The sequence below is a fragment of the Adiantum capillus-veneris genome, chromosome 5, assembly GCF_014529385.1.
Source record: "Adiantum capillus-veneris isolate H3 chromosome 5, ASM1452938v2, whole genome shotgun sequence".
Lineage (NCBI taxonomy): Eukaryota > Viridiplantae > Streptophyta > Polypodiopsida > Polypodiales > Pteridaceae > Adiantum > Adiantum capillus-veneris.
This window is the reverse complement of record NC_140935.1, coordinates 62,115,745-62,121,744: the sequence shown is the minus strand read 5'-3', so window position 1 is coordinate 62,121,744 and position 6,000 is coordinate 62,115,745.

Below are 6,000 nucleotides of genomic sequence, written 5' to 3'. Positions count from 1 at the left end.
CATTGTGGATTTGGTGTTCACATTTCTTATTCTTGGCATTATGAGCCAAGTTGATGTCCTTTGATAGAGAATCGGATTCAAACATATCTAATTCAGCACCAATTAGTTGGGCTAAACTTGATATATACTTACGCTTGAGCTTCCTATGATTGACAATTTCAATAGCTTGCAATTGAATTAGAAAATTCCAAAACAGTATACGCTTGTACATCTTCATTTCTATCTTGCCAAATCAAATCCCATTGTCATCTTGTTTTAGCTTTGTATTGTGTAGGTAAAAATTGGGGTAGAAAAAACTTTTTGAATGCACGCCAGGTACGTGGTCTTCTACCATGTTGTTTGGTGGCATTCCACCAAAGTGCAACACTACTAGTGAGATGATTGGATGCAAATTTATCCATTTCATGTTCTAGAAAATCTTCATCAATGAAAGTAGTCATCTAAGTGGCTAACTTATGCTAGAATAGTGTTAGCATCCTTTGTGCCATCAAAATCCTTGAAAGTGAAGGCTTTTCTGCTAATTTTATTTTGCTTTGGTGTAGCCACAATTTTAATATGTGCAAAGTGCAGTAATTTGTCTTCAAGTTCTTGCCGTGGCATGCGCTCATAGGTGAGAGATTGTTGTAGGTTTAAAAGTTGTTTAGCAATTGTAGGTGCCTTAGAAAAGTAGGCCATGATTGTGAACTTGGTTTTTTTGAATATTTTTAAATAGTTATAATTGTATATAGAGATGAATAATATGCAACATACAACAAGGGGTGTCCAATCTTGTAACAGTCTTGCCATCCATTTTGTTCACAGTTTAGCAGTGAAGCAGCTACACACAGGGTTTACTGCTTGGTAGATGCTAGAAGTCGAGGACTTGCTAGGTCTATTCTTGAGAAGTATTGAGGGTTGTGAGTGAGATACCAAGAGCATTTCATTCTTTAGCTCTTCTCGATGCTTTCAAAGTGCTGTTCCATTTTCCATTACGACTTTTATTTGCATTGTTGTGTTTGTTTTTGTTCATACTTTCTTTCCGGTACTTAGGAGTAGGGTAAGTAGAAACCATCACCATCAAATTGGCATAAAAAGATCAAGGCGAAAACAATTGAAAATCATATTTTGGACAAAACAACAATTACTGTAAAATTTTGACATTTTGATGGTAGAAACTTAAAAGCTAATAAACACTCAAAAATTTGGTAACGAAGTGCCTTACAAAACTCTAAGAGACAATCTGGAAAATTTTAGAATTTGTGATCAAACATGGATCACGTTCCATGTATTTCAGAGGCCTTTTTGACAGAAAAGTTGTCAGTGACACTCTACATCAATAGCAAACTACTCTGATAAAGTTTGTTTGCAAGAAAAACTCAAAAATCACATCAAAATTTGTTAATAGGGCAATCAAGGGTTTCAAAAACTAGGGATATCAATGACCTTTTGGAATCCAAATTCAAAAATAAGTGAAATCTAACATATATAGGGTGTGAGTATACAACTGACCAAGTTCAATCATCAAATATGTTCAAACATAGATCATGATCCATGAGCCCCTGAAGCATCTCGAGCTAAGATTTGAGCATCTTCTAATGTTTGAAACAACTTTTGTAAAGGGTACCATAGCAAAAAGCAACAAAAAGTTGACCAAATTAGCAAAATACTAGTTGCAAGTTATAAATTGCAAGGCAAACACAAAAATTGGCATTTGATGGAGAGAAATTTTTTCAAATCCAAAAATAAGTGGTGGGCTAGACTCCTTAGACTGGAGCTAATCACCAAGCCAAGTTTGGGGTTTAGATCTGACCAAACATGGATTGTGATCCATGACACTATACAGTCTTGTAGGCGAGACTATTTGAACCCGGGGGATTCACCATGATAAACTTACCGCACCACGTAAGTGCAGGGGAGGGGGATTTCTTTTACAAGTTACATAAGCGTATAAGTTAGGGGCAGGCCCCCAATAATTTATCTCTCAAGCTTAAAAATAAGGGAGGGGGGTATCATATTTGAGGGGGGGGGGGACTTACTCGGGTTGATTACTTGTAGCAATTGGTCAGCGATGTGCACTAGAACTCAAGATGAGTTTAGGAAAAGTTTTTTATCAAGTCACATATAAAATTTTGCATCAAGCCGGTCATAGATAAGGGCTGATTTGGAGCAGGTCAAGGGTTGATTTACACCAACTTTGGATGGGTCAAAAATGGACGAGTAGCTAGAGTGCAGCGTGATTGGGTACATAGTTTGAAAGTCAAACTAAGAAACATTGAGGGCATATCATTAGAAGTGGTTCCTTAGTACGTTATCGGTCACTATGCTACACACTCTTTGACTAGTTTTACTCAACTAGATTATGTGAGACCTAAATTTTATATGTAAGATAGGGGTATGATAGTTTTCTTCATTGACTGTCGTATAAGCGTAGAAAGGGGGGTCATATTCCCTAATATGAGTCGTATATAGGGGTTTTATCAAAGTTGTCCGCTCGCAGGTGGCGTCTTGTTTTGTATATAGAGTGAATCCCCCGGGTATTTGAAACACCTTTCCCAAAAGACTCGCTGGTAAAAAAGCTGAAAAAAGTGGTCAATAGAGCCAAAAGCAAAAGACTGTTAGAAATTGCCACATCAGTCTCAAGATTTCACTTTTGGTTGGCAAAAAGTGATCCAAATTCAAAAATAAGTTTGGGGATATTTTAGAAATACTTTCATCTACAAGTGGTAGAAATCTTGGGTCAAAATTCCACCAAACATAGATCACGATCCATGACCCCATGGTGATAGCTTGACTTGGAATTTTCCCAGACTATAGTGCATGCATAAGGAAGCATATCCCTAATTCCAATTTTGATAAAAAATGAGCAAATTTGGGTCAAAAGCCATCACAATAGAACACGGACTCTAAACCATAGATCATACCTAGGGTTTTGCATTTGACCTATTAAAATAGTTTCAAATTCAAAAATAAGTGGAAATCTGGTATCAAGGGATCAAGGGCTAGCTCCTATGCAAATTTCACTTCATTTGGCTACAAAACATGGATCGCGATCCATGTCCCCAAAAGTGATTTTTTGGCCATAAAGTTCACTAGTGTAGAGAGATATTAAAGAGAAACAAACTGTTCAAAAATCAAGTCCAAAAGTGGTGGAACAACACAATCCATGTACCCCAATCTTGGAATTGATGGAAACTTGTATAGAGCCTATAAATGACCTTGTCTAGTTACCGTCAAAACTTGAAGTCAAAATTTGACAGAGGGTCATGGATCACGATCCATCTACCTCTACATAGTGGAGGTATCTGACTTCATCAACTTGTAGATATACTTGAGTACATCTCAAATCTCAAGTTTGAGCTAAAACCACGTTCTCAATACCAAGATATAAGAAAAAGTTCCTGTGTTATGGTCGTAAGACAATTTTGATTGTTGTTTTAAGTGCGGTTTACCTGAACTGCTCTAACTTTTGCTACACAACTCCAAATTGAGTCAGGTAGTGCTAGGATAAAAGCTTTTGAGCAATACAACAAACCCCAAGGGCAAGCTCCAAATGAATCCATTATTAAGTCCATAGTTCTCAACGGTGTACCCCACACCTTGTTTTGAAATAGGCACGCCAACTGGGATAATAAATCCCTGTCCCACTTACCCTCTTGCAATGAACAACTCCAATCTTTTGCAGATAATTTAAGGACCTCTCTTCTTAAGCAAAAAAAGAGAAACCAATAGCTTTAATACTGTCTGGCAAATACAGTACACAAGCGCCCACCTAGCCGAACACCATGATTTTTAATGAATTTGTATCTGTTATTTTCTCAAGCTAGTGTAGTTACATTGTGTGTAAACGCCACTTCAAGAGTAGCAAGTCAAATCTTTGAGTTGTAATTTTGTCATGATATGTGTAAAGGCCCATGTTAACCAGCCGCTGGTAATTTAAAAAGCCCTAGGTATAAAAGTCAATTATCTTAATGTGAAAGGGAGCCTTATCTTTTGGAGAAGAAGAAGAATTGTGTGTGCGTACGCTAGAGCGGATACTCTGCTCCAACTTGTAATCAACATATCTTGTGATTGGGTAATCTGATTTCAATTCCAAAACTTGCATTGTTTTCCTTGTCTCTTGCTCCGTAAGTTGTAAGTATAATCATTTGCACACTCTACAACAATAGGACAGTGCTATGATAAAGTTTGTTTGCAAGAAAAACTCAAAAATCACATTAAAATTGGTTGATACGGCAAAAAAGTTACTAAATCAAGGGTTTCAAAAACTAGGGATATCATTGACCTTTTGGAATTCAAATTCAAAAATAAGTGAAAATCATTGACCTTTTGGTATAAAAATCAATAATCTTAATGTGAAAGGGAGGCTTATCTTTTGGAGAAAAAGAAGAGTTTTTGTACGTGTGCTCAAGCGGCTACTCTACTCCAAATTGTAATCAACATATTTTATGATTAGGTAATCTAATTTTTACTTCCAAAACTTGCATTGTGTTCCTTGTCTCTTGCTCCTTAAGGTAAGTGTAATGCTTTTCAATCTTGCAGTGGTTTGTGACTACACATTAGCAAGCTAAATCGGTTGTTTTGAGTACTTTAATGGTTTTTTTTTTTTACATTTTGACCATAGGACAGTGTTCTTAGACCATAGAGCAAAGTTTTTGGTATGTTCTATTGCAGTTTTGAGGATCTTCATCATGATGGATTGTGATTTTGGTACCTTCTCAGATTGCGATCAGACTTGCTAGGAAAGAGTTTCTAGGTGTCTTAAATATCCTCCTAAAGTTTTGTTGCATTTGGATTGCGTTCGAGTGCTAAAATGGCATGATGACCAAGAGCAGTGAGATAGGACATAAGGAAATTTTGTGATCATTGATATCATGATTTTCTTATTGAGTTGATGTGTTTTCTTGTTAGTTCACTTCTTGAGATTGACAACCTCAAAGAGGCTCCATACCCCATCCGAGTCACTTTCATGAGTATTGATATATTATGTTACTGCCAATTAGCTATGCTATGGATGTCTATCATGATGACCCCCACTAGCATTGGTGTCGTTGCGGGGATTGATCCTTAGATGGTGAGTGACCTAGTGTGTATTTGGAGCGTTCTTTTTCAAATATTTGCCATCCATTCTGTTTACACTTTAGTAGTAAAGCAGCTAGACACGGGGTTTAGTGCTTGGTAGATACTAGAAGTCGGGGACTTGATAGATTTATTCTTGAGAGGTATTCAAGATTGGGACTGAGATACCAAAATCATTTCATTCTTCGAATCTTCTTGATGCTTTCAAAGTGTTGTTCCATTTTCCATTAAGACTTTTATTTGCATTATTGTGTTTGTTTTTGTTCATTCTTTCCTTCCAGTACTTAGGAGTAGGGTAAGTAGAAACCATCACCACAAAATTGGGATAAAAACATTGGGCAAAAACTATTGAAAATCATATTCTGGATGAAACGACCATAACTCTAAAATTCAAAAAATTTGATGGTAGAAACTTAAAAGCTGATCAATACTCAAAATTTGGTAACCAAGTTCCTTAGAAAACTCAATAGAAGCAATCTAGAAAATTTGAGCAAAATCTGTTATCAAACATAGATTGTGATCCATGTATCTCAGAGGCCTTTTTGCAAAAAAGTTATTAGTCACACTCTACATGAATAGTACACTGCTCTAAAAATAAGTGATAGGCTAGACTCCTTAGACTACATCTAATTACCAAGCTACTATAGCTAATGAATTTCTACTCTATTATTTTTCCAAGCTAGTGTAGCTACACTGTGTGTAAATCCTACTTTGAGAGAAGTAGGTCAATTCTGTCATGATATGTGGGAAAGGCCCATGTGAACTAGACACTGGCCATTTAGAAAGCCCTAGCTATAAAAGTCAATAATCTTAATGTGAAAGGGAAGCTTATCTTTTGGAGAAGAAGAAGAGTTCTATGTACGTACACTCAAGTGGCTACTCTACTCCAACTTGTAATCAACATATCTTGTGATTGGGTAATCTGATTTCAATTCCAAAACTTGC